We start from the raw sequence: 27228 nt of genomic DNA on the forward strand, positions 1-27228 counted from the left end.
GAACAATTTGAGAAATTTGAATGTGGACTGGCAATAAGGAATATTAAGGAATATTAGAGTTAACTGTTAAGTGGAATTAGATTGGAAAATGTATTGATTTTATAAAGGTATGCATAGTGCCGCACTTAGCACTGAAATTAACTTTGTTAATTCGCTTTACGAAATTTCAGCAAAAACTAACAGCAAATATGGCAAAAGATTAAGTAAGGTTTCTTAAATCAATGGCATGGCTGGCTATATATGTTCATTTTACCATTTTCTACTTTTCTTATGTTTTCCAAATTTTTGTAATACAAAGAAAAAATAGGGATTCTCTCTCCATCAATGTACCTTTTAAAGGCAAAGCTGCTCAGAGAAGTAAAGATACAAATATCTGTTGAGAATAAGGTTGAGAAATGTAAATACAGACACTTGAATATGGCGCACAACAACAGTAGTATAAAAGAAAGTGTGACCAATAGAGTTTATCCCAGGAAAGGAGAAAAAAAAAGCAAATTTCAAGAATACATAATATACGAAAGAACACACAATGGAAAATAATATAAAATGGTTATCAAGCAAATCACACATTTGCCGGAGAAGATCCTGTTTAAACCTTATAATGCGCATTTTGTTGATTTTTTAAAAAAACAAATTATGGTCACACAGTCATAATATTATAAGAACATCTTTTTTACTGTTTCTCTCGTTCTTCCTTCCTTTTTTTTTTTTAATTTTTTTTCAACATTTATTTATTTTTTGGGACAGAGAGAGACAGAGCATGAACGGGGGAGGGGCAGAGAGAGAGGGAGACACAGAATCGGAAACAGGCTCCAGGCTCTGAGCCATCAGCCCAGAGCCCGACGCGGGGCTCGAACTCACGGACCGCGAGATCGTGACCTGGCTGAAGTCGGACGCTTAACCGACTGCGCCACCCAGGCGCCCCATTCCTTTTTTTTTTTAAGTTGGCTTCACGCCCAGCGCCGAGCAAAACTGTGGGCTTGAACTCACGACCCTGAGACCAAGACCTGAACTGAGATCAGGAGTCCCACACCGAACCGACTCAGCCACTCAGGCGCCCCTATGACAATGATTTTTTAAAACTGGACCCTACTTATAAGATGGGGGGGGGAAAGGTATACAGTCATCAACAAGTTAGTTGCAATCTATATGAACACACGCGGAAAGCTTTACTCTTTCCAGGAAACTCTCGTTTCTCCCTCCCCCCCCTTAGAACCCCGCCCCTGGGGCCCGCCGTTCTTAGCCTCTCCCAAGCCCACTGAGGGGTGTGTGGACTCCGAGGCTCTAGACCTGCGGAACGGGTGGTGGGCGGAGCTCAGCAGGTGGTGACGCGCTCTTCCAGGGGCTCCCCAGCCCAGCCGCCGCCGCTTTCTCGCCTTGCCCTGCCGCCTAGCTCCGCGGAGTCTAGAGGTGGCCGGAGGGGTAGGGTGGGCCTCAGTTCTAGCTCTTCCGGGGCGGCCTGGGCGGTGCGGGTGCTGGCGCATCCTTCCTCCCAGCGGGTGGAGTCCGGGGATGTTTACCCGTCTAGCTCCTCCTCCCACCGCCATGTCCCGGGCCAACGTGAGAAGAGTCTGGGTTTACTCCTGGTGGGAAAAGAGTGTTCTCTGTTGGACAATTCCCGAGGGTCGTGGATATGTCCCCTTAATCTGACTGAGTTTTCTATCTTTGCAAAAATGGACCCTGATAATGTGTTTTTTTTGTTTGTTTTTAGGAGGGTCAAAAGGCGTTATTTTCCATAAACGCCGTAATTGGTTCCTCAATAGTAAAATACCCTTCTTGCAGCTTTCTGGACAAAAACCTTGCACTTGTAAATGAGAAAGCTAAATGTGACAGTTTCACCCCATTTGTTTTGTAATAGGCTTTACAATTTGATATTTTATTGCCCTTAAGTTCTGTGCTGAGCAAGACTTACTTTTTAAACACTTGAGTTGCTCTTGTTTATCTTTTAAATATAAATATATTTAAGTGTTTCTTTTAAAAATGTAAATACATGCTCAATTTGATCAAAATATAGCAGTGATGATGGGCTAATGGAAGCTCCCTTCTTTCCATCTCATTTTCCAAATAAAACCAATATGAACTGAAGCTTAGCTCTAGACTTTATGCTAAAGCTAACAATGCATTTTTCAAAGGAAATGGTTACTATTTATTTACAACTTGTTTTTACACTTAAAGTTATCTTCTGATCTGGTTATTTGGTCAGGCTTTGTAGAACTATCATTCTTTTCTGTATTGTAAGGGCGTATCAGGTTTATTCAATCAATCTTTGTGATTGACGTTCAGCTTGTCTCCAAGTTTCACTATTATAAATAATACATAGCAAACATCATTGTCCCTACATCTTTTGTATATATATGTGATTATTTCTTTGGCACAAATGTCCAAATGATAGACTTACCCAGTTAAAATGTGTACCTGTTAAATATTTGATAAATGCAAATAGTCTTCAGAAAGGTTATAACAGTTTACACTGTTTCCTCACATCTATTTTAATACCAGATACCATGCATTTTTGAAAACTGATTATTAATGATGTTTAAGAAATTGCTATTCATGTTTTAATGGAAGGAAAGTGGACAAAACACATATTCACTCAACAAACATTTATGGAAAACCTGCAGTGTGACAGACATCATTCTAGATACTGGGATAATAGGCAATAAAAATTTCCACTCCTGTGTAGTTTATGATCAGGGTTGCTGTGGTCAATTAAGAAACAATGGCATACTTAAGGAGATCTAATAAAAAACACGGGCAGGGTTGATGAATCACCTGTGACTAGTGACAGTAGGGAGCCATTATCACCACAAGAACTGCTATGGAGGCAGGAAGTATTAACTACAACCTGGCAGAAAAGAGTGCACCTAAGGGAGCTGTGACCTTACTAATAGGAACATTGTGGCCAACTCAAGTCTCAGCATAAGGAGCCAAAGGTATAAACATCCAAACTTCATTTGCTTTCCACCCTCTCATGTCTTATCCCCTAATGAGAATTAACATTCCCCTACGCTGTGCAATTCTTAGAAGCGCATCCACATAGTCTCTCCTCCAGAGCTCCTTGTTAATTTTCCAGTTATATTTCTTCTTAGCCCTGGAATACCAATCAACTCACTGAGCCATTGGTCATGAATCAATATGACTCTTAACATGTCTCCTTCTGTGCTAGCTGCAGCAGCAGATATACTAAAATTGGAACAATACAGAGAAAATTAGCATGGCCTCTGAGCAAGGATGACAAGCAAATTCGTGAAGTGTTTCAAATAAAAAAAATAACAAATGTCTCCTTCCATACAAAATGAAAAATCAAATATACCTCTCAAAACTCTGTCCATAGGGAGAATTTTTCTTTACCAGAGCCTTTCAGGGTTAACTCTGAGTGGGGCTGTAATGCAGCAGCCATTCACTTCCAGATGATGTCACCACACCTTGCAGACACATCTATAACCCAAGGAGGGTGTTTTTCCTCCTCTGGAAATGTCAAATGTTTATAGTGGACTTCCCATGGGGCTCTAAGGAGCATGAAGGATCAGGTGTTAAGGTAGTAGGAGTTAGTACCATGTGAGTGTGCACCACTTGCTTATACAGTTTGGTTGTATCTTCTGGTCTTGTAATTACCATTCCATTTAACAAAGGAATAGTCTTTCATACATCCAATACTTTGATTCAGTGAAATAGATTATCATGCTCATGATAGATATTTTGAGTCACATAGTCACTTGCTATCCCATGTTTAGGGAGTTTAGTCTCTATGGGGAACCCAGTAGCAAATCAGAAGCTGGTTTTCAAATGGAGGATAGTTATCATTGAAGTAAAGGCATACTTTACTCCAAAATCCTGGGAGCCTGAGCTATATTGAGTCTTCCAATCTATGAACATGGCATGACTCTCCATTTATTTAGGCCTTTGATACTTTAATCAGCATTTTGAATTATTTGCCATATACATCCTGCACATGTTTTGTTAAATTTGTTTTAATTTTTTAGAGCAATTTTAAATAGTACCACATTTCTAATTTTCATTTCCAATTTTTTTTTTGCTAATATGTAGAAGTATGATTGATATTTATGTGTTTACTTTGTATTCAGTGATCTTACTAAACTCACTTGATACTTCTGGAATTTTTGGTAGACTCCTTGGGATTTTCTATGTAGAGAATCCTGCAATCTACAAATAAGGATAGGTTTTGTTCTTCCTTTCCAATCTTCCACTTTTGTTTTATTTTGTTTTCTTGCATTATTGAAATGGTCAGGACTTCTAGTACTATATAAATTGTTTTAGGGAAAGTGGAGACTTTTACCTGGGTCTTAATTTTAGGGGGAAAACCATTAAGACTCCAGCCATTAAGTGTGCTGTTAGCATTAGTAATTTTGTGGTTTTTTATCAGATTGAGGAAATTTCCTTTTAATTCTAGTTTGCTGGGAGTTTTATTATGAATGGATGTTGGATTTAGTCAAATGATTTTCTGCATCAACTGATTTGAGCATATGGTTTTTCTTTAGCCTGTCAAAATGATAGATTACACTGATTGATTTTCATATATTGAGCCAGCTTTGAGCTTACAGTATAAAGTATACCTGGTTGTAGTATATCTTTCTTTTTATATATTAATGGATATATTTTGTTGAAAACTTGTGTTATGTTCATAAGGAAAATTGGACTGTAGTTTTCTTTTTTACTGTCTTTGTTTGACTTTGATATTGGCCTTATATGAGCTGGGAAGCATTCCCTCCACTTTTGTTTTCTGGGAGAGTTTGTATTGAATTGGTGTTATTTCATCTCCCCCATCCCAGCTCTGAGTATACATATACATTGTAAAATAATCATCACAATCAAGTTAACTAACATATCTATCATCTCACATAATTACCATTTTCTTTCTTTCGTTCTTTCTTTCTTTCTTTTTCTTCCTACTTGTGAGAACACTTAAAATTTAATAGCAAATTTTAAGTACACAGTACAGTTTTATTAGCTGTAGTCATATTGCTGTACATTAGATCTCCTGAACGTATTCCTCTTGCATAACTGAAAGTTTGTACCCCTTGACCAACATCTCTCCATCTCCCTCTCCTCCCAGCCCCTGGCAACCATAATTCTTATTCTCTGCTTCCATGAACTTGACTAGATTCTACACATTATTTCATCTTTAAATGTTTGGTATATTTACCAGTGAAGACAATTGTGTCTGGAGATTTCCATTTTTGGCAACTTTTTAACTACATATTCAGTCTATTTAATGTAAGACTACTTAAATGATCTATTTCATCTTGGGTGAGTTTTGTGTTTGTGGTTTTCAAGGAATTTGGCAATTTTGTGTAAGTTGTTGACTTTCTACATATAGGCTTGTTTGTATTGTTCACTTAATTTCCTTTTAATGTTTGTAGGTTCTGTAGTTAGAATTCCTCTTTTATTCTTGATGTTTGAAAACTTCATCTCCCTTTTATATTTGTCAATCTTGCTAGAAGTTTAACAATTTTATCTTTTCAAAAAACCAAAACTTTTTCTATTTCCTTCTTTTTCTATTTCCTTGTGGTGGAAGCTTAGATTGTTGATTTGAGACTTTTTCTATTCTAATATAAACATTTACTTATTCTGACAATAATTATCAGAGATCTAAAAATAATAAGAAAAATCATATTCATGTTAAGAGTGTTCAGAATTTCATTAGCCAGTGGTTTGAAATTTACATAGATTGAGGTGACTGAAAAATAGGTTCAACAAAAAAGGACCTAAAGAGTTAAGTCAGTTTGTGTTTTAAGATTCTATATTTAGTGAAGAAAGTGATTTTAAAGGCTACAAGAAAGGTGATTAGATTTTAGTTTTTAAAAATAAAAACTACTGGGGCACCTGGGTGGCTCAGTCAGTTAAGCATCTGACTTTGACTCAGGTCATGATCTGGTGGCTCATGAGTTCGAGTCCCGTGTCAGGCTCTGTGCTGACAGTTCGGAGCCTGGAGCCTGCTTTGGATTCTGTGTCTCCCTCTCTCTCTGGCCTTTCCCTTCTCTCTCTCTCAAAAATAAATAAACATTAAAAAAAATACACACACACACACACACACACACACACACTACTATGGAGTTATCACAGGGAAGCAGCCTTGCTTATGTGGAATTTGGGCATATTCATCCATTATTATTTATAATAAAGCCATATTAGTAGCCTTTGCCCAGTACTTTTTTCATTATTCTCTTATGCAAATTTCACATAATAAATTCTGTTTAAGCTTGAGCACCAATAGAAAATTGCGCATTTCTTAAAGAAGGATAGGCTTCTTTTAATCAAGGATTTTGAATTATCCTTTAATTCTCAATTACAGAGATTATATTACTTCCTCGATGAACATATTCCCGTTTCATTTTAAAAGATGATTTTCATTACTTATTTTAATCTTTATTCCTTGTAAACTATAGACTAACCAAGGCTCTGACTAAAAAAATTCACAAAAACATCAGTAAGAAGGAATCAGTCTTTTGGTCCTGTGGCTAGAGTTTTATATGATTGTTTTAACTGCATACGTATTTATTTTTATTATGTGTAATTGTGAAATGTCAATGCCATTATAGAAATTTTAAATTCAAAAAGCACATCTCAGTTTATGTGCTTGATGTCCCAAAAGACTAGCTGAAGTTTTTCCTTTACTGCAATTGTTATCACTGAACTTAGAGGGAGGGCATAAATCAGTCATTGACTCAATATGAGAATTCTCTTTTCTGTTTGGGTAACCTATGAACACCATTTCACCCATGTAATGTAATGCCATTTCACCCATGAATGAACAATTCAGAGAGAACACCAAACTGGTTGTTCAGGAAAGAATGGACTATAGCAGATGAAGAATGGAAGGAGGGACAAGATTCTGGTAATATGACAACAGAGCAGCAAAGTTGTTTAGTTACTCTGAATTGCCACATAAAAAAAGGTAAAGCAACTAGATGTCAAAACAAGACTAAATATTAAACATCAGAAGGGTGCCTGGGTAGCTCAGTTGGTTAAGCATCTGACTTCAGCTCAGGTCATGATCTTGTGGTTCATGAGTTCAAGCCCCACATCGGGCTCTGTGCTGACAGCTCAGATTCTGTGTCTCCTCTCTCTGAACCCCCAGTCTTGTGCTCTGTCTCTCTCTCTCAAAAATAAACATTAGACATCAGAAACAAATTTATAAAATAAAAAGATGAAAAGATATCCCCACAAATCCCAAAATATGGGTTGTGGAGACAACGCCCCTGCCTACTAGTAATCTATGTAGGAAGAAGCAAGGAAAGCAATGATGGGAGAGAGTTGGAGAACAAGAGCTATAAAAGGAGGTTTGTTGTCTCCAGTACCACATGCCTGTGTTGAGATGGACCAAAAGGGATAGAGCAGTATAACCTCTATGAACTCTAAATTGACTTGCCAGGGTTTCCTTTTAGGACAAGGCGCCACACTGAGAAGAAATTGCTTTTAGTGGCATTAAAATCAAGCAGGACAGGGACAACAGAGATGATGGAAAGAGAAGGTCTAGACTAATGTGAGGGAGGAGAATAAAGACAGGACATCTCAGAAGGCAAAGCCACAATATTTTTCAACTCTACACACAACAGAGAACGTAGTATTGAAGGGGCTAGGATTCCATACTTATCTGGAAGTAGATAGGTCTGATCTCCCCCTACCTCATGATGGTATTAATGGGATCAAGTATTGAGTTGAGGTTCCACACAGTGGCAATGAAACTTCACAAGCCAGTACAAGGCAAAACTAGTTACAACTAGGCTTCCACTCTCCTGCCCTGTCATCAAGGCCCATTGGGGAGCTGACCTTCCACCTTTCCTGGTATTTACAAGGCAGAATAGAGTGGTGCAAGGAGGGGTAGTTGACAAGCTGCTTCTCCCTTCCCCTCATGCCAGGGGGTCCAGTGAAGAGCTGACCCTCCACCCTTACCCACAGCAACAAAGTGGTCAACTCACCCCACTTTCCCGCCTTGGAGGCAGTGGAGACAAATAGTGAGCTGCTCATACAACCCCACTCAGAGACTGCAGGTAGTATGAGTCAGTGCACTTTTGCCAGGAAGGTGACAGTGAGGTAAAGAGGGACTTGAACTTTAACCATATCCATCTGTAATAAAGCAGTGTGATAGTGCCCAATTTTGGTCAGGAAAGTTTGGAGGAGCCTGATAGGAAGCTAGCCCTTGCTAGCCCTGACTCACCTAGTCCTTGCATTATACCGCTAAAAAGATTAAATAGGATCCACAGTCTAATATAAGACAAAAAATATCTAGGATTTAGTAAAAAAAAACCACTTATCATAGCAATTACAACAGGAATGAGAAAAAGACAATGAACAGACACCAGCATCAAGATAAGTTAGATTCTAGAATTATCTGACAGGGTTTTTAAGAAGGCATCATAATGTTTCAGCAAACAACTATAAATTTTTTTGAAACAAATGAAATATAGAAAATCTAATGAAAGAAATACAAATTATAAAAAGACAGCAAATGCAAATTAGAGAACCAAAAAATATAATAACCAAAATGAAAAATTTGCTGTATAAGTTAAATAGTAGAGTAGACATAACAGAGGATAGATTCAGAAAATTTGAAGACAGATCAAAGCATTTACCCGATGTGAGTGACAGGGGAAAAAAAAAAAGATGGCTTCTCAGGGACAAGGACCCTTAGGGAAAAAAAAGGGCGAACATTGGTGTTAACAGAAACCCAGAAAGAGAGAAGAGGGAGTGGGACTGAAAAAGTATTTAAAAAAATAATGTCTGAAACTTCTCAAATTTGGAAAAAGACAAATCTACTGATTCAAGAAGGTACATGATCAGGATAATTCAGGATAAAACAGGATAAATTCAAAGAAATCCATGCCAAGATACATCATCATTAAATGTCTGAATACTAAAAGAAAAAATCTTGAAAACATCCAGAGAGAAACAGCACATTACTCATAGGGGAACAACAATTTGAATAACAGTGTATTTCTCATCTGTAATCCTGTGTACAAAGAAAGTACTGAAGGAAAAAACTTCAAACCAGAACTCTATATCTTGTGAAAATATCCTCCAAGAATGAAGGCAAAAATCACAACACTATCAGATGAAGTAAACCAAAGAGAATTTTAAGGGTAGCAAACCTACTCTTTAAAAAATGGCTGAAGAAAGTTCTCCAAAAGAAAGGCTTAGACATTTAGAAAGGAAAGAACATCAAAATAGGTAAAAATAGGGCTAAATACACAAGACTATTAAAAATTTTATGAGTTTTTATACCATATTTGATTGTTGAAGCAAGAGCAAGTTATAATACCATTTCATGGGGTGTTTGAAATGTAAGTAGGAAAGATGACAATTATGTTTAAAAAGTGGGGAGGGTAAAAGCAATCTACATATTCAATGCAATCCCTATCAAAATAACACCAGCATTCTTCCCAGAGCTAGAAAAAATAATCCTAAAATTTGTATGGAACCAGAAAAGACCCCGAATAGCCAAAGCAACCTTGAAAAAGAAAACCAAAGCAGGAGGTATCACAATCCAGGACTTCAAGCTATACTACAAAGCTGTAATCATCAAGACAGTATGGTACTGGCACAAGCACAGGCACTCAGATCAATGGAACAGAATAGAGAACCCAGAAAGGGACCCACAAACATATGGCCAAATAATCTTTGACAAAGCAGGAAAGAATATCCAATGGAATAAAGACAGTCTCTTCAGCAAGTGGTGCTGGGAAAACTGGACAGGGACATGCAGAAGAATGAACCTGGACCGCTTTCTTACATCATACACAAAAATAAACTCAAAGTGGATGAAAGACCTCAATGTAAGACAGGAAGCCATCAAAATCCTAGAGAAGAAAGCAGGCAAAAACCTCTTTGATCTTGGCCACAGCAACTTCTTACTCAACACGTCTCCGGAGGCAAGGGAAACAAAAGCAAAAATGAATTACTGGGACCTCATCAAAATAAAAATCTTCTGCACAGCGAAGGAAACCATCAGCAAAACTAAAAGGCAACAGACAGAATGGGAGAAGATATTTGCAATGACATATCAGAGAAAGGGTTAGTATCCAAAATCTATAAAGAACTTAGCAAACTCAACACCCAAAAAACAAATAATGCAGTGAAGAAATGGGCAAAAGACATGAATAGACACTCCTCCAAGGAAGACATCCAGATGGCCAACTGACACATGAAAAATGCTCAACATCACTCATCATCAGGGAAATAGAAATCAAAACCACAATGAGATACCACCTCACACCTGTCAGAATGGCTAACATTAACAACTCAGGCAACATCAGATGTTGGCGAGGATGCGGAGAAAGAGGATCTCTTTTGCACTGCTGGTGGGAATGCAAACTGGTGCAGCCACCCTGGGGAACAGTATGGAGGTTTCTCAAAAAATTAAAAATAGAACTACCGTACGACCCAGCAATTGCACTACTAGGTATTTATCCAAGGAATACAGGGATGCTGTTTCAAAAGGGCACATGCACCCCCATGTTTATAGCAGCACTGTCAACAGTAGCCAAAGTATGGAAAGAGACCAAATGTCCATCGATGGATGAATGGATAAAGAAGAGGTGGTATATATATACAATGGAGTATTATTCGGCAATCAAAAAGAATGAAATCTTGCCATTCATAACTATGTGGATGGAACTAGAGGGTATTATGCTAAGTGAAATTAGTCAGTCAGAGAAAGACAAATATCATATGATTTTACTCATATGAGGCTTTTAAGATACAAAACAGATGAATATAAGGGAAGGGAAGCGAGAATAATATAAAAACAGGGAGGGGGACAAAAACATAAGAGACTCTTAAATATGGAAAACAAACAGAGGGTTGCTGGAGGGGTTGTGGGAGGGGGGATGGGCTAAATGGGTAAGAAGCATTAAGGAGTCTACCCCTGAAATCATTGTTGCACTATATACTAATTTGTATGTAAATTAAAAAAAAAGAAAATTAATTAAAAAAAAGTAGGGAGGGTAAAGGGACCTAGTTGGAAGTAAGGTTTCTATACTTCACTAGAAAGGGTAAACATCAATATTAGTACAGTGTAATAAGTTACATATATATTGAAACACCTAAAGCAATGGCTAAGAAAGTTACATGAAGCTATATATTCAGAATACCCTAAGTAACTCAAGGTAGAATCCTAATAAATGTTCAAATAACCCATCAGAAGGTAAGAAAAGTGAAATGGGAACAAGAAACATGTGAAACAAACAGAAGCAAATAATAAAATGGCAGACATCAACCCTAACATAACAGAATTGTGTTAAATGTAAATAGTCTAAATACACTAATTAAAAGACAGAGACAACATCTGGGAAAGATGTCAGAGTAGGAGGATCCTAAGCTCACCTTGTCCCATGAATACAACTAGATAACATTCACATCTGTGTAAATAACCCAGAAAATAACCTGAAGACTGGCAGAACAAACTCTCCACAGCTAAATATAGAGAAGAGTTTGCATGGAAGAGGGAAGGAAGGGCAGAGACACAGCCTGGAGCTAAATGAGTGATGAGACTGTCCCTGGGAGGGAGGAACACTGCAGACACAGAGAAGTGAGAGGAACAGTTGCCCACACCACGGAGCCCACACGAGAAAGATGAATTTCCTGATTTCTTACAATCAGTGGGATTTAAAACTTGGAACTTTAAAAATCAGTGGGCTTGGCCCTGGGAGAGGTGGGAGGAAACTAAGTCTCTGCCCTTGAAGAGACAGCACAACAAAGAGCCCATGGAGAGAGAGCCTAGAAGCAGCAGTTGGAAAAATGCCTGGAACATATGGTAGGGAGATTTCTTTACTCATCTCAGAGAGTGTGCTGGAGGGGTAGGGATCATTGGGAGACTTCCAGAACAAAGTAGCTGGCAGGTACCATTTTCCTCCCCTGCTCCCCAACATAAATACACAGCCATCTGCAGGAACCAGTGCAGTACTGACATTACTTCATTTGCTAACAGTGCACCCCACCCCATGTTCCCTTGCAGACACACCCCTTCAGCCAGACTTCAGCTCCAGGTCTCCTTCCACAGCAGACCTGTATAAACCTTACTACCACTGAGTGTGCAGCCCTTCCTCCATGTCCATCTCCCCTCCCACCCCCCATTTAAGTGAATCTGTCCCCTCTAATATGGTCTTGGCTGGAGTCAATCCACAGTGGTACCACAAGCAATGTGTAGTAGCCTCTAGAGGGGCCAGCCTCCAAAGTGACGCTTGCTTTGAGAAGAGAGAAAGATAACCACACACAACAATAAGACTTCAGCTTAAGCAGTAGTCTGGGGGCAGACATTTGGTCTGACTTCAGGTCCTGCCCACCAATAAAAACTTCTCAGGAGACAAGCACAGTGCGAGGCTCCTTCATCCCTGGCAAACACCTGGTCTGACTCAACTCAAGCCAAAGGTGACCCCAGACTGGTCCACTAATGACACAGGGACCAAACCCTGCCCACAACAGGTGAAGAGTCCACAGCAGATGACTGTAGTGAAGGCAAAAGCAACTCAGCCACAAGAGCAGAGTGCGTACAACACACATAGGAGACACACGTGAAATGCCAGGTTCTGGCAACTAGGGGACGCTGCACTTCAGGGCACTCCAGGACATCTTCTTCATAAGGCCATTATTTTCAAGAGTAGGAGACATAGCGGACTTTCCTAGCACATGCAAATAGAAACAGGCAAGATGAAGAGACAGAGGAATGTGTCCCAAATGAGAGAACAAGACAAAATCATAGCAAAAGACCTAAACAAAATGGAGATAAGTAATATGCCTGATAGAGAATTCTAAATAATGGTCATAAAGATACTCTCTGGACTTGAGAAAACAGTGGAAGACCTCAGTGAGACCCTTAACAAAGAGATAGAAAACAAAAAAGAACCAATCAGAGATAAAGAACTCAGTAACAAATTAAAAATACACTACTCTACATGCAATACATAATAGAATGGAGGAAGCAGAAGACCAGATAAGTGACCTGGAGGACCTAATAATGGAAAGCAATCAAAGTGAACAAGTGAGAGGAGGAGGAGTTAATATTGAGGAAAAGTAAGGGGACCCTGGGCTTGTTGTGTCCCTCAACACAGCTATATCAACACAAAACCATTTTTGAATACCTAGAAAATCGATGTGAGGATTAAGACAACAATCTGCAAAATTTGAGGCAGAGAAAGGGAAAGGTATGTGGTGTGAACAGGTGAGTTGGGGGAGAGAAGAGCAGAGGTGCTACAGAGGGGGAGGGAACCCTTTTCATAGAAGAGAGAAGGGGACAGAGAGCAACAAGTCAGGTTCCCACAAGAAAAGCACTCCCTCTGACAGTAGCTACAGAGAAAGAGAGAAAGAGTGAAAAAATCTGTTTCCCAAAACCATTGATGGGGGAAAAAGGAGAGGGTTCAATACTGTCAGTTTTTTATAAACAGTGGAGCACAGGGTCTGAAGTTTTGGAGCTTAGTGCCTGGTGGTGCTCCAGCAAGGAGTCAGGGTGGGACCCTGGTAGCAGGTGGTGGGGCCTGAAAATCAAATCCATTGGGTCATGTAGGAAGGAGTGGTTCCCCTGCTTGGAAGGGATTTGGTAGAGGCAATAAGGCCTCTCTGTGGGCAAAAGACCCTGTGGGCACCATGGATCTGTGTCATTTACTGATATAGGAACAGAGATGCCAGCTAAGGGCAGCAAAACCTGGCACTGGCTCTGCGTTGCAATTTACCATAAACTCTGAGCCAAGTGGTCACACAACCATCTTCTGGGAGAAGCTGGTACCGGCCACAGCATGGTGAAACCCTCCCCCAGAGAATTTGAGCAAATCTGAGCTGTGGAGGTCTCTGAAGTGTGGAGTTTTGAAGCATAGCCATGCCTGAGATAAAACTCAAGAGGGTGGCACTGCCTGACAGGTGGACAGCTTGGAACAGATAGGGTGAATGTGGGGAGCTGACTGAAGTTGGGGACACAAGAGGGGTGATTGATCATGAGTCTGTGAAGGTGTGAACATCCCACTCCAGACTAGAGAGTGGGGCCCAGCACTGATGGGCCTCAGTGAGCTAAATAAACTGCCACCAAGTGGAGAATGGAGGTGTTACATCAAGTCACACCATCTGCACTCTCAAGGCACATTTCCACTAGGGCAAGTCAGCCTGAAAATTAGAGCAGCAGGCTCCTCCCCCAGAAGATCAGCAAAATCCCTTCCACATACTAAGTCTGCTGATCATAGGGTACTGCAAAGTTTCAGCTCTAGCGTAAACTGGATCTAGCTTCCTTTGGGGTTTTTGTTTGTTTGTGCCTCTGTTTTTTGTTTTGTTTTTTTTTTTTCTTGGATACAGAAAGAGCAAATTTTTATTCTATTTACTTTATTTTATTTATTTATTTTTAATTTTTTCTTTCTTTTCTCCTTTTTTCTTCTTTCTATCAAGCTTCTCTTAACAAGCAGACCAAAACACACCTAGGACCTATTTCCTTTATTTGATGTTTTAATTTTTTTAATTTAATTTTATTATTATTATTTCCTCTAAAATGACAAGGTAGAGGAATTTACCCCAAAAGAAAGAACATGAAGAGATGACAGCCAGGGATCTAATCAATACAGATATAAGTAAGATGTCTGAATTAGAATTTAAAACAACAATTATAAGGATTCTAGATGGGCTTCAAAAAAGCATGTAAGACACTAGAGAATCTCTTATTGCAGAGATAAAAGAGCTAAACTCTAGTCAGGCTGAAATCAAGATGCTATAACTGAGATGACAGTAAGGATGAATGAAGCAAAGAAATGAATTAGAGATATAGAAGATAAAATTATGGAAAATAGTGATGCTAAAAAGAAGAGGAAAACAAAGATATTGGATCATGAAAGTAGACTTAGGAAACTCAGTGACTTATTAAAATGGAATGACATTCATATTGTAGGAAGATGAAGAGAGAGAAAAATGAGCAGAAGGTTTATGTGAGCAAATTATAGCTCAAAACTTCCCTAATCTGGAGAAGGACACAAACATCAAAATACAAGAAGCACAGGGAATTCCCATTAAATTTAACAAAAGCCAGCCATCACTAAGGCACATCATAGTGACATTCACAAAATACACAAACAAGGAAAAAATCCTGAAAAGGGCAAGGGAAAAAAGTCCTTAACCCATAAGGGAAGACAGGTCAGTTCACAGCAAGTCTGTCCAAAGAAACTCAGCAGGCCAGAATGGACTGGCAGGATATATTTAGTATGCTGAATGGGAAAAATATGCAGCCAAGGATACTCTATCCAGCAAGACTGTCATTAGAATAGAAGGAGAGATAAAGACTTTCCCAGACAAACAAAAACTAAAGGAATTCATGACCACTAAACCAGCCCTGCAAGAAATATTGAGGGGAACATTTGAGTGTGTGTGGATGAAACAAAAGCAACAAAGTCTAGGAAGGAACAGAGAACATCACCAGAAACACCAACTTTATAGGTAACACAATGAAACTAAACTCATATCTTTCAATAATCACCCTGAATGTAAATGTACTAAATGATCCAATCAAAACACATAGGGTATCAGAATGGATAAAAAAGAAAACAAGACCCATCTATATGCTGCCTACAGGAGACTCATTTTATTTTATTTTATTTTTTATTTTTTTAACATTTCAGTCAACAAGACTTTGTTGAGCATCTGTTAAGTGCTGGTCAATATCTGGATACTGGGAAAAGTAGAAGGCAGATTAGCTAAGAGTATGGGGCATGCTAAAATAAAAAACACAGGAAACAATACATGCTGGTGAAGATGTGGAGGAAAAGGAACCCTCAGCCACTGTTGGTGGGAACACAGACTGGCGCAGCCACCATGGAAAACAGTGTAAAGAATCCTCGAAAAATCAAAAACAGAACCACCATGTGATCCCAGCAGTTCCACTATGGGTATTCACCCCAAGAATACAAAAACGCTAACTTGAAAGACATAAGTACCCTTATGTTTGTTTATTGCAGCATTATTTACAATAGCCAAAATATGGAAGTAGCTCAAGTGTCCATTGATACATGAATGGATAGAGAAGATGGCGTATATATAGATATATGTATCTCCAATAGAGTATTTCTCACCCATAAAAAAGAATGGAATCTTGCCATTTGCAAAAACATGGATGGATCTAGAAGGTATAAGCCAAGTGAAATAAATCAGTCAGAGAAAGACAAATATCATCTGATTTCACTCACATGTGGAATTTAAGTAACAAAATAAGCAAACAAAGAGAAAGGTCCAAACCAAAAAACAGACTCTTAACCATTGAGAACAAACTGATGGTAACCAGAAGGGATGTGGGTGGGGTATGGGTGAAATAGGTGAAGGGGATTAAGAGTACACTTATCATGATGAGCACTGAATATAGAATTGTTGAATCACTATATTGTACACCTGAAACTAATATAACACTGTATGTTAACTGTACTAGAATTATCTATGTATAATACACAGATAACATATAATTGATTTTTTTTATTAGATGAAATTTATTGTCAAATTAGTTTCCATACAACACCCAGTGCTCATCCCAAAAGATGCCCTCTTCGATGCCCATCACCTACCCTCCCCTCCCTCCCACCCCCCATCAACCCCTCAGTTTGTTCTCAGTTTTTAAGAGTACAGGAGACTCATTTTAGACATCAAGACATCACCATATTAAAAGTGAGGGAACGAAAAAACATCTATCATGGTAATGGACACCAAAAGAAATGCAGAGCAGCCATACTTATATCAGACAAACTAGATTTTATTTTTTAAGTTTATTTATTTATTTTGAGAAGAGAGAGAGAGAGAGCAGGGGAGGGGCAGACAGAGAGGGAAAGACAGAGAGAATCCTAAGCAGGTGCTCTGCACTGTCAGCAAAGAGCCAGATGTGGGGCTCGAACCCATGAACTGTGAGATCATGACCTGAGCCAAAACCAAGAGTCTGTTCCTTAACAAACTGAACCACCCAGGTGACCCGGACAAACTAGATTTTAAACCAAAGACTGTAACAAGAGATGAAGAAGGGAATTATATCATAATTAAGGGCACCATATCATATCCATCAAGAAGATCTAACAATTGTAAATTTTATTCCCTGAACTTGGAACTGCCCAAATACATAAATAAATTAATCACAAAAATGAAGAAACTCATTGAGAATAATACAATAAGTAGAAGACTTTAATATCCCACTTACAACAGTGGACAGATCATCTAAGCAGAAAATCAACAAGGAAACAATGGTTTCGAGTGATACACTGGACTGGATTTAACCGATATACTGAGAACATTTCATCCTAAAGCAGAAGAATACACATTCTTCTTGAGTGCACATGGAACATTCTCCAGAATAGATCGCATATTGGGTCACAAAGCAGCCCTCAACAAGTAAAAAAAATATCAAGATCATACCCTGCATATTTTCAGACCACAAAACTATGAAACTTAAAGTCAACTACAAGAAATAATTTGGAAAAACCACAAATAATTGGAGGTTGAAGAACATCCTAATAAATAATGAGGAAATTAAAGAGGGAATAAAAAAGTACATGGGAGCAAAGGAAAATGGAAACTTGACTGTCCAAAACCTTTGGGATGCAGGAAAGGCAGTCCTAAGAGGGAAGTATATTGTAATACAGGCCTACCTCAAGAAGCAAGAATGGTCTCTTCCTCTCTCTCTAAAAAAAAAAAAAAAAAAAAAAAAGAAAGAAAGAAAGAGAGAAAGAAAAGAAAAGAAAAACAGGGACACTTGGTTGGCTCAGTTGGTTGAGTGTTCAACTCTTGATTTAGGCTCAGGTCATGATCTCATGGTTGTGAACTCAAGCCCTGTATCAGGCTCCATGCTGAGCGTGGAGGCTGCTTGAGATTCTCTCTCTCCTTCTCCTTTTGACCCTCACTGCTCTTGTGCTCTCTCTCTCAAGAAACAAAACAAAACAAAACAAAGAAAACAACAACAACAAACAAAATCAAGAAAAGTCTCAAATACACAACATAATCTTACACCTAAAGGAACTAGAAGAGGAATAGCAAATAAAGCCTAAAGCTAGCAAGAAAAGAGAAATAATAAAGACTAGAGCAGAAATAAGTGACATAGAAGCAGCAGCAGCAACAACAACAACAAAACCAGTGGAACAGATAAATGAAACTAAGAGCTCGTTCTTTGAAAGAATTAATAAAATTGATAACCCCCTAGCTGGACTAAACAAGAAAAAAAAAGAAAGGGCCCAAATAAATAAACTCAGAAATGAATGGAGAGGCATCACAACCAATACCATGGAAATACAAACAATTATAAGAGAATATTATGAAAAATTGTATGCCAACAATCTGGGCAATAAGGAAGAAATGGACAAATTTCTAGAAACCTATAAACGGACAAAACTGAAACAGGAAGAAATAGAAAATTTGAACAGACCCATAGCCAGCAAAGAAATTGAAATAGTAATAAAAAATCTAACAACAAACAAAAGTCCAGGGCCAGATGGTTTCCCAGGGGAATTCTACCAGACATTTAAAGAAGAGTTAATATCTATTCTTCTCAAAGTGTTCTAAAAAATAGAAATAGAACGGAAATTTCCAAACTCATTCTATGAGGCCAGCATCACCTTGATTTCAAAACCAGACAAAAATACCACTAAAAAGGAGAATTATAGGCCAATATCCTTAATGAACATGGATGCAAAAATTCTCAAAAAGATACTAGCAAATAAAATTCAACAGTACATTAAAAGAATTATTCATGATGATCAAGTGGGATTGATTCCTGGGCTGTAGGGCTTGTTCAATACTCACAAATCAATCAACTTGATGCACCACATTAATAAAAGAAAGGGCAAGAACGATATGATTCTCTCGATAGATGCCGAAAAAGCATTTGACAAAATATAGCATCCTTTCTTAATAAAAAAACCTCAAGAAAGTAGGGATAGATGGAACATACCTTAACATCATAAAGGTCATGTACAAAAGACCCACAGTTAACACCATCCTCAATGGGGAAAACCTGGGCAGCGACATGCAGAAGAATGAAACTGGACCAGTTTCTTACATCATACACAAAAATAAACTCAAAATGGATGAAAGACCTAAATGTGAGACAGGAAACGATCAAAATCCTAGAGGAGAACATAGGCAGCAAACTCTTTGATCTTAGCCACAGCAACTTCTTATTAGGCATGTCACTGGAGGCAAGGGAAACAAAAGCAAACATGAACTGTTGGGACTTCATCAAGATAAAAATTTCTGCACAGCAAAGAAAACAATCAATAAAAGTAAAAGGCTGCCTATGGAATGGGAGAAGATATTTGCAAATGATTTATCTGATAAAGGGTTAGTATTCAAAATCTATAAAGAATTTGTCAAACTCACCCCCCAAAACAAATAATCCAGTGAAGAAGGAATAGACACTTTTCCAAAGAAGATATCCAGATGACTACAGACACATGGAAAAATGCTAAACATCACTCATCATCAGGAAAATACAAATCAAAACTACGATGAGATACCACTTCACACCTGTCAGAAGGGCTAATTTTAACCCTACACAAGAAACAATAGGTGTTCGTGAGGATGTGGAGAAAGGGGAACACTTTTGCACTGTTGGTGAGAATGCAAACTGGTGCAGCCACTCTGGAAAACAGTATGAATTTTCCTCAAAAAGTTAAAAATAGCAGTACCCTACAATATAGCAATTGTACTACTAGGTATTTACCCAAAGGATACAAAAAACGATATTCAAAGGGATACATTCACCCCGATGTTTATAGCAGCATTATCAGCAGTAGCCAAACTATGGGAAGAGCCCAAATGGCCATCAGTTGATGAATGGATAAAGAAAATGTGATATCCATATCTATCTATATTAACATGTATATCTATCTACATATATGAAGGACTATTATTAAGCCATCAAAAAGAATGAAATATTACCATTTGTAATGACGTGGATAGAGCTAGAGTGTATTATGCTAAGCAAAATAAGTCAGTCAGAGAAACACAAATACCATAGATTTCACTCTTTTGGAATTTAAGAAACAAAACAGATAAACATATGGGAAGGGGGAGAAAAAGAGTAGAAGGAAACAAACCATAAGAGACTTTTAACAACAGAGAACAAACTGAGGGTTGATGGAGGAAGATGGGTAATGGGTACTAAGGAGGGCACCTGTTGTGTTGAGCACTAGGTGTTTTATGTAAGTGGTGAATCAGTAAATTATATTCCTGAAAACAAATTATGCTATACATTAACTTACTAGATTTAAGTAAAAATTTAAAGAAAAAAAATTGGTGGATCAAGAATGGAGGGAGGGAAGAGAGAAAGCAGCAAATAAATGGGAAAATGTTAAGAAAAAAGAAATGTAGAAAGAACAAAAGCAGTAAAAATAAGTGTATCTACTTTTTTAATGTTTATTTTTGAGAGAGAGGAAGAGAGAGAGAGTGAGCAGGGAAGGGTCAGAGAGAGAGGGAGACACAGAATCCAAAGTAGGTTCCAGCCTCTGAGTTGTCAGTACATAGCCTGACATGGTGCTTGAACCCATGAACCATGAGATCATGACCTGAGCCTAAGTCAGAGGCTTAACCGACTGAGCCACCCAAGCACCCCTAAAAATGAACATATCTGTAAAAATCAGTCAAAGGACTCACAAAATAAAAGGATGTAAAGTATGATACCATATACTTAAAATGTGGGCAGAAGAGGAGTAAAGAATGGGTTTGAACTTTAAGTGACCATCAACTTAATATAGACTGCTATATGCAGAAGATGTTATATATAAACCTAATTTTAAGCACAACTCAAAGCCCAGTCATAGACATGCCTAAAATAAAGAGTAATAAATCCCAGTATACACTAAAAAAAGCCAGCAAATTGTGAGAGAAGAGAATGAGTGAAGAAAGGAACAGAGAATAACTACAAAAACAACCATAAAGTAAGTAGCAAAATGGCAATACATACCTATAACTAATTACTTTGAATGTAAATGGGCTAAATGTCCCTATCAAAAGACATAGGGTGACAGAATGGATAAAAAAGCAAGACCCATCTATATGCTGCCTACAAGAGACTCATTTCAGACCTAAAGACACATGCAGATTGAAAGTGAAGTAATGGAGAAATATTTATCATGCAAGCGGATGTCAAAAGAAAGCCTAGGTAGCAATACTTATATGAAACAAAACAGACTTAAAAAATTTTTTTTAATGTTTATTTCTTTTTGAGAGAGAGAACGAGTGGGGGAGGAGCAGAGAGAGAGGGAGACACAGAATCTGAAACAGGTTCCAGGCTCTGAGCTGTCAGCACAGAGCCCAACACAGGGCTTGAACTTGCAGACTGCAAGATCATGACCTGAGCCAAAGTCGGATGCTTAACTGACGAGCCTCCCAGGGTCCCCTAGACAAAATAGACTTTTAAACAAAAACTGTAACAAAAGATGAAGATACCATACAATCATAAAGAGAATGATCCAACAAGGAGATATAATCATTGTAAATACTCATGCAACCATCATGGAAGCACCCAAATACATAAAGCTAATAACATAGAGGAAGTAATTGATAGTGATACAATAATAGTAGGGGACGTAACACACCTCTTACATCAATGGATAGATCGTCTAAACAGAAAACCAACAAGGAAACATTTGGCATTGAATGACACATCAGACCAGATGGATCTGACAGATATGTTTGGAACATTCTATCCTTAAAAAGAAGAGTACACATTCTTTTCAAGTGCACATGGAACAATCTCCAGGATAGATCACATATTAGGCCCCAAAATAAGTCTCAATATTAAAAAATATTGAAGTCATACCATGCATCTTTTCTGACCACAATGCTATGAAACTACAAACGAACCACAAGGAAAGATCTGGAAAGAGCATAAATACATGGACCTTAAATAACATGCTACTAAACAATGAATAGCTCAACCTAGAAGTCAAAGAGGAAATCAAAAAACACATAGAGACAAAAATGAAAACACAATGATCCAAAATGTTTGAGATGCAACAAAAGGTTCTAAGAGGCAAGTTTCTAGTAATATGGGTCTACTTCCAGAAGAAAGAAAAATCTCAAATAAACATCCAAATCTTACATCTAAAGGAGATAGAGAAAAATGAACAAATCCCCAAACTAGTAGAAGGAAAGAAATAATAAAGATTAGAGAAGAAATAAATTCAATAGAAACTAATAAAACAATGGAACAGATCAATGAAACCAGGAGCTGGTTCTTTGAAAAGTTCAACAACATTGACAAATCTTTAGCCAGGTTCATAAAGAAAAAAATAGAGGACTCCAATAAACAAAATAGAAATAAAAGAGAAGAGGGGCGCCTGGGTGGCGCAGTCGGTTAAGCGTCCGACTTCAGCCAGGTCACGATCTTGCGGTCCGTGAGTTCGAGCCCCGCGTCGGGCTCTGGGCTGATGGCTCAGAGCCTGGAGCCTGTTTCCGATTCTGTGTCTCCCTCTCTCTCTGCCCCTCCCCCGCTCATGCTCTGTCTCTCTCTGTCCCAAAAATAAATAAAAACGTTGAAAAAAAAATTAAAAAAAAAAAAAGAAATAAAAGAGAAGAAATAACAACTAACACTACAGAAATACAAAGGCTTATGAGAGAGTTTTAAGAAAAATTATATGCTAAAAAATTGGATAACCTAGAAGAAATGGATAAATTCCTGGAAATATATAACTTGCTAAAACTGAATAAGGAAGAAGTAGAAAATTTTAAGTCACCCATTACCAGCAATGGAATTGTATCAGCAATTAAAAAAGTCCTATTAAACCAAAGTCCAGGGCCATATGGCTTTACAGCTAGAGAATTCTGGTGAATTCTACCAGACCTTTAAAGAAGAACTAATACCTAGTTTCCTTAAACTATTCCAAAAAAATATAAGAGGAAGGAAAACTTCCAAATTCATTCAATGAGGCCAACATTACCAGAATACCAAAACCAGATAAAGACTCTACAAAAAAAGAGAACTACTGGCCAAAATCTCCGATGGACATAGATGCAAAAATCTTCAACAAAATATTAGCAAACTGAATCCAACAACACGTTTAAAAAATCATTCATCATGATCAAGTGGGATTTAGTTCCAAAATGCAAGCGTTGTTCAATATTTGCAAATTAATCAATATGATACATCACATCAGGAAGAGAAAGGATAAAAACCACATAATCATTTCAAGATTCAGAAAATGTATTTGACAAAGTATAATATTCATTATCACAAAAAACCCTCAACAAAGTAGGTTTAGGGCTAACATACCTCAACATAACAAAAGCCATATATAAAAAAATCACAGTGAACATCATACTCAATAGTGAAAAACTGAGAGCTTTTCCCCTAAGGTCAGGAACAAGATAAGAATGTCCAATCTCACTACTTTTATTCAACGTGGTACTGAGATCCCTAGCCACAGCAAGTTGCACTTCAGACAAGAAAAAGAAATACAAGGCATCCTAATTGGTAAAGAAGAATAAAGCTTTCACTATTTGCAAATGACATGATACTATACATCGAAAATCCTAAAAATTCCACCAAAACATTACTAGAACTAATAGATGAATTCAATAAAGTCTCAGGACACAAAATCAATGTACAGAAATCCATTACATTTCTATACAGTAATAATGAAATAGCAGAGAGGAAAATAAGAAAACAATTCCATTTATAATTGCACCAAAAAGAATAAAATACATAGGAATAAACTTAACCACAGTGAAAGGCCTGTACTTTGAAAAGTATACAACATTGATGAAGAAAATTGAAGATAACCAAAACAAATGGAAAGATATTATATGCTCATGGATTGGAAGAACAAATATTGTTAAAATGTCCATACTACTCAATGCAATCTACAGATTTAATGCAATCCCTATCAAAATACCAGCAGTATTATTTTGCGGAACTAGAACAAATAATCCTAAAATTGGTATGGAACCACAAAACACCCCAAATAGCCAAAGCAGTGTTGGAAAAGAACAAAACTGGAGGGATTGCAATCCCAGATTTCAAGTTATATTGTTAGAGTAGGCAGTTAGATAGACATGAGCAGGTGGGGAAAAAGGACCACCCAGTCTCCAACCAGACACTACCCCATCTCCCTTAGACAAACACCTTTTCTGATTTGGCACCAACTGATAAACAGAAGATATGGGTTACAGGGACTTCCCCAACTTTGGAGCATGAACACTTAAGAAAGACCTTGTTCGCTAGTAACTCCAAAGCTTTATAATATTTGCATTGCGGTTTGGGTGCCCCCAGTGAGTTGTGCTTAGGCCCTCATGGGGAGATGACTAACACAAATTTGTGTAAGAGGTTTGAAGGGAGGGAACCAAAGTGGATCCAAGTGTGGAGTGACAATAACAAGATGGGAGGGAGGAGACCAAATAAATCCCCATAAAAGAACACAATGAAAAACTCAGCATGTGGCCACCCATCCTCAGGTCAGCCCACTCCTCTGTTGCTGCAGTGTACTGTTGCTTTTTGCTAAATAAAAACTTTGCCACTTTAGCTCTTTATCAGGTCTTTTGACTGAATCCTTTCCTTCAAGTAGAAAGAACTGAGGAATTCCAGTAGCCGGTAACAGTACTGCAAAGCTGTAGTAATCACAACAGTATGGTACTGGCACAAAGCTAGACACATAGATCAATAGAACAGAATAAAGAGCCCAGAAATAAACCCATGATTATATGGTGAATTAATCTTTGATAGAGGAGGCAAGAATATGCAATGGGAAAATAGTCTAACAAATAGTGTTAGGGTAACTGGACAGCTACATGCAAAAGAATGAAACAGAACCACTTTCTTACACCATACAAAAAAATAAACTGAAAATGGATAAGGGACTAAATGTGAGACCTGAAACCATAAAAATCCTAGAAGAGTGTAGAGGTAGTAATTTCTTTGACATTGGCAATAGCAATATATTTCTAGATATGTCTCCTGACACAAGGGAAGTAAAAGCAAAAATAAACTATTGGGACTACATCAAAATAAAAACCTCTGCACAGCAAAGGAAATAAACAAAACTAAAAGAAAACCTATTGAATGGGAGAAGATATTTGCAAATGACATATCTGATAAGTGGTTAGTATCCAAAATCTATAAAGAACTTATCAAACTCAACACCCAAAAAACAAATAATGCAATGAAGAAATGGACAGAAGACATGAAAAGATACTTTTCCAAAAATATACAAATGGCCAACAGACACTTCAACAGTTCTGTACATTACTGAGTATTGGAATATTATTCAGCCATAAAAAATAAAATATTGCCATTTGCAATGACATGGGTGGATATAGATAGTATAATGCTAAGTGAAATAAGTTAGAAAAAGACAAATACCATATGATTTCATTCATATGTGGAATTTAAGAAACAGAACAAATAAATAAAGAAAAAAAAAAGAGACAAACAAGAAAACAGACTCATAACTATTGAGAACAAACTGATGATTACCAGAGGAGAGGTGGGTGGAGGATAGCTGAAATAGAAGAAGGGGATTAAGAGTACACTTATCTTGATGAACACTGAGTAATGTACAGAACTGCTGAATCACCATATTGTACACCTGAAATCATTATAACACTGTATGTTAACTCTACTGGATTTAAAAAAAAGAAAGATTGGCAAAGTGGATTAACAACAAACATGATCTAACAGTACACTGTTTTACAAGAAACTCACTTCAAATACAAGTTCATGGGTAGATTAGAAGTAAAAGGAAAAAATTGTTAATTTAAACAGGAAGGGTTCTAGCAATATCAGATAAAGTAGACTTCAGGGTAAAGAATATTACTGGAGACAAAGAGGGACATTACATAATGGTAAGAGAATCAATTCACCAGGAAGACATAATAAACCCAAATGTGTACACACCAACAACATAGCCTCAAAATACACAAAACAAATCCCACAGAGCTGAAAGGAGAAACAGAAATTCACAATAGTTGGCGTCTTCCAATAGTCATTCTCAGCAACTGATAGAACTAATAGTAATAAATTTTTAAAAATTGTATTCATTTTTCCCCCATGCAAAATATATTGTATAATATGAAAACAAATAACCAGTGTGTTTGTTAGAAATGTTGTTAGAGCACTCCTTCCTTTGGTAAATCTCTATTGAGCCAGTGTGAAGTGCCTAAGCTTACTGAATACATGCTTGGGTGTGGTCAAGAGTTTAAAGTCATACCCTGTCTGCAGTGCAGCTGCCTTGCATTCCTACAGGTGCTGGGGCCATTCTTGCTCTCAGGGACCATGCAGAAGATACCTGTGTGTGGGAAGCACTGCTTGACAGCCTCAGTGGTGCATGGAGCCGACCAGCAAAACCAACTGCCATGACTCCCAGACCCCCTGAAATCCGTGGGGGCCATAGATACTTCATAACTTGCCCAGGATTGTTGCTGTCCAAACAAACAAACAAACAAACAAACAAACACATGTGGTACTAGAAATCCCAGAAGCTTCTGATCCTCAAGAGCCCTTTCTAGGACTGTTCCAGAAAATCACTCAAGGTTTGCAGCCTGACTTATGCAGCCATGGGTTTTATAGGAGGCCCACAAGACATACCTGGTCTGCCAATTTGAAGACACCAACCTTTTTATTTAAAGCAGAAATTCTATGTTATCCATCGTACAGTCTTCTTTCTGGATTACACTTCCACAGCAATAAGCACTTCGCGTCACTTCGCCAGAAACATGCCATTCCTAGGTAGATACTCATCCTTCTCTGGATGATTACTAGCATCCTTCTTAAAAGGTGGCTGCCAGGCCTGAACACAATATTCTAGACATGACATCATGAAATTAACATCACTATCTTCTTTGTTCTACCCTTAAATTCCATTATGCAATCTTCTGGGGTACCCAAATCATGTTCTTAGTCATTTCAAAATTATTGGTACCAAAAATTAATTTTTTTTAAATTTTTTTCAACGTTTTTTATTTATTTTTGGGACAGAGCATGAACGGGGGAGGGGCAGAGAGAGAGGGAGACACAGAATCGGAAACAGGCTCCAGGCTCTGAGCCATCAGCCCAGAGCCCAACGCGGGGCTCGAACCCATGGACCGTGAGATCGTGACCTGGCTGAAGTTGGACGCTTAACCGACTGCGCCACCCAGGCGCCCCTCAAAAATTAATTTTAGGGGTACTATTAAACCACTTTTCCCTCATCCTATAATTGTTATATATACACACATTCTTAAATTTTAACATATACCAACATTTAATCTCAACGTAGAACTTTATGCGCAATGAATTTCATTCTA

The 27228-nt window shown here is 37.9% G+C and overlaps 1 protein-coding gene and 1 pseudogene across 1 annotated transcript in view; one reads left to right on the plus strand and one right to left on the minus strand.

Annotated features, from left to right (window-relative positions):
* LOC115499531 (cathepsin L1) overlaps positions 1–27228 on the minus strand; it is a 54711-nt gene that overhangs the window by 8026 nt on the left and 19457 nt on the right. The gene's annotated exons all lie outside the window — the stretch shown is intronic.
* On the plus strand, positions 3167–3266 carry LOC115500248 (annotated as a pseudogene).

The sequence above is a fragment of the Lynx canadensis genome, chromosome D4 (assembly GCF_007474595.2).
Source record: "Lynx canadensis isolate LIC74 chromosome D4, mLynCan4.pri.v2, whole genome shotgun sequence".
NCBI lineage: Eukaryota > Metazoa > Chordata > Mammalia > Carnivora > Felidae > Lynx > Lynx canadensis.